Raw genomic sequence first — 8,899 nt, 5'->3', positions numbered from 1 at the left:
TGCACAACTGCGGCCTCGGGCCCAAGTATACGTATACATAACTGCGGCCTCAGGCCCAAAGATGCAGAAATCATAAATTGCGGCCTCAGGCCCAAATACAGGTGTTCAACATTCAAGAATATAAAATCAGGAACTGAGAATCATATTACAATACATGATACTGAAATAATGAGCCATATTGGGTTACATGATACTGAAATAGTGAATAGGATTAGACTGAGATGAGTATTCATAACAAGTTGATTTATCATAACTGAAACTCATAGAATGTCGAATGATTATGAGACTATGCCATCTAGAGAATAGAAGTCCTACTACTGATCAGGGACTAAGGCATAGTTCCTTTCTGAGGAGACTGGTAATGATCATAATGAATGGGACGTAGGGAGAATCATAGACATTCCCAAACGTAAAGAGTTAGCCTTACATACCTTAACTTCCTGCTCTTGAGCGTAATACAACGTTTGTCAATCCTTTCAACTTCAATCTATAGCAATACAAGTCAAAGGGATTCCACATTAGCTATAATGCTCATGTTTTGGTCACTTAAGCATTTTGTCAAACACTTGGTAAAAATAAAGTTTCATAGTCCTTATTAATGGTGTCTCTACACCCAACAACCCATTCTCTTGTTCCTAGATAAATTCTAAAGTCTCAAATGATTACACCAACATTATTCTGCATCACCCATAAGGCAAACAACACTCTTAACCAATAATCAACACTCAACACCCCAACCCTATAATCGTTCATGCTTTTCTATCAACCCCAACAACTCATGTCTCGTGAACTAGGATTTATAATCATTAAACCAATGCTAGAATCAATTAGAGGGTGAAGACATTACCTTTTCGAAGTTCAAACCCTTGATTTTCGAGTTCTAGGCTTCCTTCTCTCAACAATGATGTCCCAATCGAATATCTAATGATATGGAGGGTTTACCCATGTTAATAAGATGTTGGAAAAGTGAAATTAACTTAGAATCACCATTAGAACTTACCTTGGGTGGTGGAAGGACCCTTAAGGAGTTAGGTTTTTAAGAGTTCCCCTTTCTAGAGCAAGTTTTTATGTTTTGGGGCTGTGGGGGACGAAATATAGCTTTAAAACGACCCCCCACGCGCGAGTTCGCGCACTTGGAGGCTTGTTCGCGCTAGAGTTTGCGCTCAACGGCAGTAACACTGCCTCCCACGCGCGAGTTCGCGCACCTGGAGGCTTGTTCGCGCGAGTGTTCGCGCATACACGTACTGTTCTGAAAAACGCACATAACGTTTTGCACAGAGATCCGTTCGGGCTCCATAATATATCGTTTGAAAGCTATTTCAATGGCCTACAACTTTCATGCTTTGCTTTTTCCCCAATTCTTTACACATTTTCACTAAAACTTGATGGAATACAGACCTTCTGAAACTTAGTCGATTTTTGTCAAATCTTATGCACCTCTCTTTCCATTTTGATTTTTGAAACAACTATTTTACCCACAATCATCCCGTTGGGACTTCACATGTTCAAAATATAACATTACCACTCATTTACCACATTCACACCTAAGCCGAATTTACGGGGTGTTACATTATCTCCCCCTTGGGATCATTCGTCCTCGAATGATGGTCCTGGTTGCAACTATGACTATCTATGGACATTAAACGGGTGTGATGATGATATGCGAATATTGAAATATCATGAATACATGTGTATCCAACTGAATGAGCACGTGATCACTAAATACTAAGCTGAGTAAATACTGAAGAACATGGAGATTATAATATGAGAACTGAATGGAAAGGTCAATTACCTTCCACATTTTCCTTCTGCCCTTCAAAGAGATGGGGATATCTGAACTTCATGTCCTCCTCGGCTTCCCATGTATCCTCTTCAATCTTTTGATTCCTCCAAAGAGCTTTTACTGAAGCAATTTCCTTAGTTCTGAGCTTGCGAATTTGACGATCAAGAATAGCTACTGGAATTTCTTCATAAGATAGGCTGTCTTTAACCCCTATAATCTCTGTAGGAACCACAAGTGACGGGTCTCCCATGAATTTCTTCAACATGGACACATGGAACACTGGGTGTACGGCAACTAGTTCTTGTGGCAATTCCAACTCATAAGCCACCTGTCCGATCCTTCGCAGGATTCTATATGGACCAATATAGCGGGGACTAAGTTTCCCCTTCTTCCCAAATCTCATAACGCCTTTCATGGGCGATACTTTCAAAAACACCCAATCATCAACTTGGAATTCTAAGTCCCTACGCCGCACGTCCGAATAGGACTTTTGGCGACTTTGAGCCGTCTTCAAATGCCTTTGTATTAAGTTGACTTTCTCCATAGCCTGATAGACCAAATCGGGTCCTAACAACTCCGTTTCTCTGACTTCGAACCAACNTTTCTCTGACTTCGAACCAACCAATTGGTGATCTGCACCTTCGCCCATACAAAGCTTCGTACGGTGCCATCTTGATACTGGAGTGATAGCTGTTATTGTAAGCAAACTCAATGAGAGGTAGATGATCGTCCCAACTACCTTTAAAATCAATAACACACGCCCTTAACATATCCTCCAGAGTCTGAATGGTGCGTTCCGCCTTTCCATCTGTCTGAGGGTGAAAAGCGGTGCTGAGGTTCACCCTTGTGCCCAATCCCTTCTGAAAGGATTTCCAAAAGTTTGCTGTGAACTGCGCACCACGATCTGAGATAATGGACAAGGGAGTCCCATGCAATCGGATAATTTCTTTGATATACAACTTGGCATAATCCTTGGCCGAATCTGTAGCCTTTACTGGTAAGAAGTGAGCTGACTTGGTAAGTTGATCTACAATCACCCAAATCGAATCATGCTTCCGGAACGAGCGAGGTAGACCGGTTATGAAGTCCATGTTTATCATCTCCCATTTCCAAATGGGAATTTCTATATTCTGAGTTAAACCGCCAGGCCTCTGGTGTTCGACTTTCACCTGCAGGCAATTTGGACACTTAGCCACGAAATCTGCTATATTCTTTTTCATATCGTTCCACCAATAAACCTCCTTAAGATCGTGATACATCTTTGTGGAACCGGGGTGAATAGAATACCTAGAATTGTGGGCTTCTGACATAATCCTCTCTCACATAGTCTGCCTCTGTATCTCAAGGTACCATCATCTCCGCCTTGTTCAAAAGCCATAGCCTTGTGTTTGTGAATTCCCTCCTTCAGCTGCAATAAGTGGGGATCACTGAACTGTTTTTCCTTCACTTCAGCTACTAAGGAGGATTCAGCCCTATTCTGGAGAACAACGCCACCATCTTCGGAGTCCAAATGTCGAACTCCTAGACTTGCTAAGCGGTGGACTTCCTTCACCATAGCTTGCTTGTCTGCCTCAACATGAGCTAAGCTGCCCATAGAACGCTGACTGAGAGCATCGGCTACAACATTTGCTTTTCCTGGATGATAGAGGATATCAACATCATAATCTTTAAGTAATTCGAGCCACCTTCTCTGACGTAGATTTAATTCTCTTTGCTTGAAGATGTACTGGAGGCTCTTGTGATCTGTAAAAATGTCAACATGTACCCCATTCAAATAATGGCGCCAGATCTTAAGCGCAAACACCACAGCTGCTAATTCATGATCATGAGTCAGATAATGCACACCCAAGACCAACCCCTGAAGCATCACAATAAACAAAGAACCCCTCAGTTCCTTCCGGTAGTGTCAGGACTGGAGCTGAAGTCAACCTCTTCTTTAGCTCCTCAAAACTTTTCTCGCACGCGCCCGACCATTGAAACTTGACTTTCTTCTGAGTTAATCTAGTTAAAGGGGACTAGATAGAAGAAAATCCCTCTACGAAACGCCTGTAATAGCCTGCTAGACCCAAGAAACTTCTTATATCGGATACTGAGATGGGTCTAGGCCAATTCTTCACTGCCTCTATTTTCTGAGAGTCCTCCTTCACGCCTTCCCCTGAGATGACATGGCCCAAAAACGCTACTGATTTCAACCAGAATTCACACTTAGAAAATTTTGCACATAGCCTGTGATCCTGCAGTGTCTGCAACACAATTCTGAGATGTTCGGCATGGTCAGTCTCGCTACGGGAATAAATCAAGATGTCATCGATAAACACGATAACAAACAAATCAAGATAAGGCTTGAAGACCCTATTCATCAGGTCCATGAAAGCTGCTGGTGCATTCGTTAAACCAAATGACATTACCAAAAATTCGAAATGCCCATATCGAGTCCTAAAAACTGTTTTTGGAATATCAACTTCCTTAACCTTCAACTGATGGTATCCCGATCTGAGGTCAATCTTGGAATAACACTAGGCACCCTGAAGTTGATCAAATAAAATCATCTATTCTGGGAAGAGGGTACTTGTTCTTGATGGTGACTTTATTCAACTGACGATAGTCAATGCACATACGCAAAGACCCATCCTTCTTTCGGAAAACAAGACCGGTGCGCCCCAAGGTGAGACACTTGGCCTTATAAATCCCTTATCTAGAAGATCTTTCAGCTGGACTTTTAGCTCTTTCAACTCTGCTGGAGCCATTCTGTAAGGCGGAATAGATATCGGCTTAGTGCCTGGAAGTAGATCAATTCCAAAGTCAATCTCTCTACCGGGAGGGATTCCAGGGAGATCTTCGGGAATCACTTCTGGAAACTCATTCGCAATAGGTACTGACTGGAGAGTGCGGATCTGAGCATCTGCATCCTTAACTCGAACCAGGTGATAGATATATCCCTTGGAGATCATCTTTCTGGCTTTAAGGTAGGAAATAAACCTACCCCTAGGTGTTACTGCATCACCCTTCCATTCTAAGACTGGTTCACCGGGAAATTCAAAACTTACTATTTTGGTTCTACAACCCACTTTGGCATAACATGACTCTAACCAATCCATGCCCATGATCACATCGAAGTCTAACATCTCCAATTCTACTAAGTCTGCTACAGTAATACGATGATGCACTTTAACTGGACATCCCCTATAGATACACCTTGCTATAGCTGATTCTCCAACTGGAGTGGACACTTCAAAGGGTTCACACAACTTTTCTGGTTCTACCCCAAATTTCTTTGCAATATATGGGGTTACATAAGATAGGGTGGATCCCGGATCTATAAGAGCATAGACATCAAAAGTGAATATTTTTAGCATACCTGTGACAACATCTCCACGAGCCTCTGTATCCTGACGGTCTGCCAGTGCATACAAGCGGTTTCGTCCACCGCCTGCATTATTAGACTTTGCTGCGCCGCGCCCTTGCTGAGCCTGAGAGTTATGATGGGCTGCTGAATTAGTGGACTGAGCTACATTGCCTCCATTGTTCTGCTTTGCCGATGGACAATCCCTCAAGAAGTGGCCCTGCTGACCGTACCCAAAGCAACCATTTGTGCCCAAACGACACAACCCTGGGTGCCTCTTACCACACGTGTTGCAAATAGGGTGACCAGGGACTCTATAGCCCACATTAGCCTGTGACTGTGAGTCTGCTGTTCATAAATTCTGGTTTTTCTTGTTAAACTTTGACCTCTGAACCGGTGCACTAGCTGAAGATGGAGCGGGTCCTGATTTTGATTTCCTGAAGAACTGGCGATTGCCTCCTGCTTGAGATCCCTCATGGCTGAAATTTCCTGCAGACTTAGCTCTCTTGCTGAATTCCCTCTCCTTCTCTCTCCGTAGCCGCTCTTCTTCCTTCAACCTGTCTTCGTTCCCTTGAACAAAGGCAACCATCTTAGTGATGGTCATTTCATTATTCTGAGCAGCTATATTAGCATCAGCAAACAAATCATCTGAAAGCCCCAACACAAACCGCCTAACTCTGGCCCTCATATCACGTACCATTTCCGGAGCATACTTGGCCAGAGAGACGAACTTGAGGTAGTACTCATTCACACTCATATCATTCTGTCTGAGTCACTCAAACTCCAAAGCCTTAGCTTCCAAAACCTCAATGGGTAGAAAGTGCTCAAGGAACGCATCTGCAAACTCCTTCCAAGTCGCAGGATCTGCATCCTCCCCTCGGGACTCTTCCCATGTTTCATACCAAGTGTTGGCAACATCCTTCAGCTGGTACGCAGCAAGCTCTGCTGCCTCAGTGTCTGTAGCATGCATCACTCGAAATATCTTCTGAACCTCATCAATGAAGTTTTGCGGATCCTCATCCTTTTTGGAGCCTGTGAAGACGGGAGGTTTCATGTTGAGGAATTCCCTAGACCTGGAACTACCCGTCTCATGAACATCACTTGTTCCCTGCCTTTGAGCCTGGGTAGCAACAATCTGGGTGAGCAACTGGATAGCTCCCCTGACATCCATGTCTGAAGCACTAGGCACTGAACCCGGTGCAACCCCCTGGGCCGGAGTGTCCTCCTCTTGAGCAGCATTAGCTGTGGCCCCCTGGCTAGTAGCTGAGGCCCTCCTGGTGTACTTTCTTTTTGCAGGCATTTTTCTGAAATACGCAATTCGCACGGGTTAGAAAGATTCCTGAAAGCATAGCTCTAACTGCACGATCTAGAGTATGAAAGAAATGGAACAATCCTAGATGTCTTGGTGGTCAACTGTTTACATGTGTGGCGCGCACACACACATAAAAGAGACCCCACTGGACACGGCTTCATAGACTCCCTAGGACTCTTGAACCTAGGGCTCTGATACCAAGCTTTGTCACGCCCCGAACTATGGCCTGGGCGTAACACGGCACTCGTTGCCTGACTGCATGCGACCGAGCGAACCAACTGTATGGCTGGATCAACATATGGTATAACTATGAGCTAGAGGTAAATGTAAATCCTGATAGTCTGCTAAAAAGTCTGACTGAAATATCATAGATGCGGAAAAATACTGAAAGGTCTGCAAGTATAAACAAGTAGCCGACAAGGCTAACACATGAAAGCCTGCTAATATCTGACTGACTGGGTTATAGTCTACGAAGCCTCTAAAGAATACTGAAAACGCCAACTATTTACCGGGACAAGGTCCCCAGTATACCTTATTAACTGAAATACTATAATGACTAAAACAAAAGAGAGATAAGGCCTCGAAAGACTGGGGCTCACCAATAGCTAATACGAGATGTCCTAGCAAGCTGAATCGTCGACCTGTAAATCGTTACCTGCATCGCGAGATACAAGCCCCAGGAAAAAGGGGCGTCAGTACATTTGAATTGTACTGGTATGTAGAATAGCTGAACAAAAGAACTGTAAATACTGAAACTGAAACTGAACTGCTAGCTGATAAACTGATAACTGAACAAGGAAGTAAGGATGTGAATACTCCCTCTTCTGAATGATGAACAACCTGTTTAACTGAATAAGCTACAGCCTCGGGACCAATATATATATATGTGCACAAGCTACGGCCTCGGGCCCAAGTATACGTATACATAACTGCGGCCTCAGGTCCAAAGATGCATAAAGCATAAACTGCGGCCTCAGGCCCAAATACAGTTGTTCAAAATTCAAGAATATAAAATCAGGAACTGAGAATCATACTACAATAAATGATACTGAAATAATGAGCCATACCAAGTGACATGATACTGGAATAGTGAATAGGATTGGACTGAGATGAGTATTCATAACAAGTTGATTTGTCATAACTGAAACTCATAGAATATCGAATGATTATGAGACTATGCCATCTAGAGAATAGAAGTCCTACTACTTATCAGGGAACTAAGGCATAGTTACTTTCTGAGGAAACTGGTAAGGATCATAATGAATAGGACATAGGGAGAATCATAGACAATCCCAAACGTAAAGAGTTAGCCTTACATACCTTAACTTCCGGCTCTTGAGCGTAATACAACGTTTGTCAATCCTTTCAACTTCAATCTATAGCAATACAAGTCACAGGGATTCCACATTAGCTATAATGCTCATGTTTTGGTCACTTAAACATTTTGTCAAACACTTGGTAAAAATAAAGCTTCATAGTCCTTATTAATGGTGTCTCTACACCCAACAACCCATTCTCTTATTCCTAGATAAATGCTAAGGTCTCAAATGATTACACCAACATTATTCTTCATCGCCATAGGCAAACAACACTCTAACCNCATTTCCGGAGCATACTTGGCCAGAGAGGACGAACTTGAGGTAGTACTCATTCACACTCATATCATTCTGTCTGAGTCTCTCAAACTCCAAAGCTTTAGCTTCCAAAACCTCAATGGGTAGAAAGTGCTAAAGGAACGTATATGCAAACTCCTTCCAAGTCGCAGGATCCGCATCCTCCCCTCGGGACTCTTCCCATATTTCATACCAAGTGTTGGCAACATCCTTCAGCTGGTACACAGCAAGCTCTGTTGCCTCAGTGTCTGTAGCATGCATCACTCGAAATATCTTCTAAACCTCATCAATGAAGTTCTACGGATCCTCATCCTTTTTGGAGCCTGTGAAGACGGGAGGTTTCATGTTGAGGAATTCCCTAGACCTGGAACTACCCGTCTCATGAACACCACTGGTCCCCTGCCTTTGAGCCTGGGTAGCAACAATCTGGGTGAGCAACTGGATAGATCCCCAGACATCCATGTCTGAAGCACTGGGCACTGAACCCGGTGCAACCCCTTGGACCGGAGTGTCCTCCTCCTGAGCAGCATTAGCTGTGGCCCCCTAGCTAGTAGCTGAGGCCCTCCTGGTGTACTTTCTTTTTGCAGGCATTTTTCTGAAATACGCAATTCGCACGGTTTAGAAAGATTCCTAAAAGCATAGCTCTAACTGCTTGATCTAGAGTATGAAAGAAATGGAACAATCCTAGATGTCTTGGTGGTCAACTGTTTACATGTGTGGCGCGCACACACACATAAAAGAGACCCCACTGGACACGGCTTCATAGACTCCCTAGGACTCTTGAACCTAGGGCTCTGATACCAAGCTTTGTCACGCCCCGAACTATGGCCTGGGCGTAACACGGCACT

This window comes from Nicotiana attenuata, unplaced genomic scaffold, assembly GCF_001879085.1.
Source record: "Nicotiana attenuata strain UT unplaced genomic scaffold, NIATTr2, whole genome shotgun sequence".
In the NCBI taxonomy this organism is placed as follows: Eukaryota; Viridiplantae; Streptophyta; class Magnoliopsida; order Solanales; family Solanaceae; genus Nicotiana; species Nicotiana attenuata.
Note: the sequence above shows the minus strand (reverse complement) of the source record.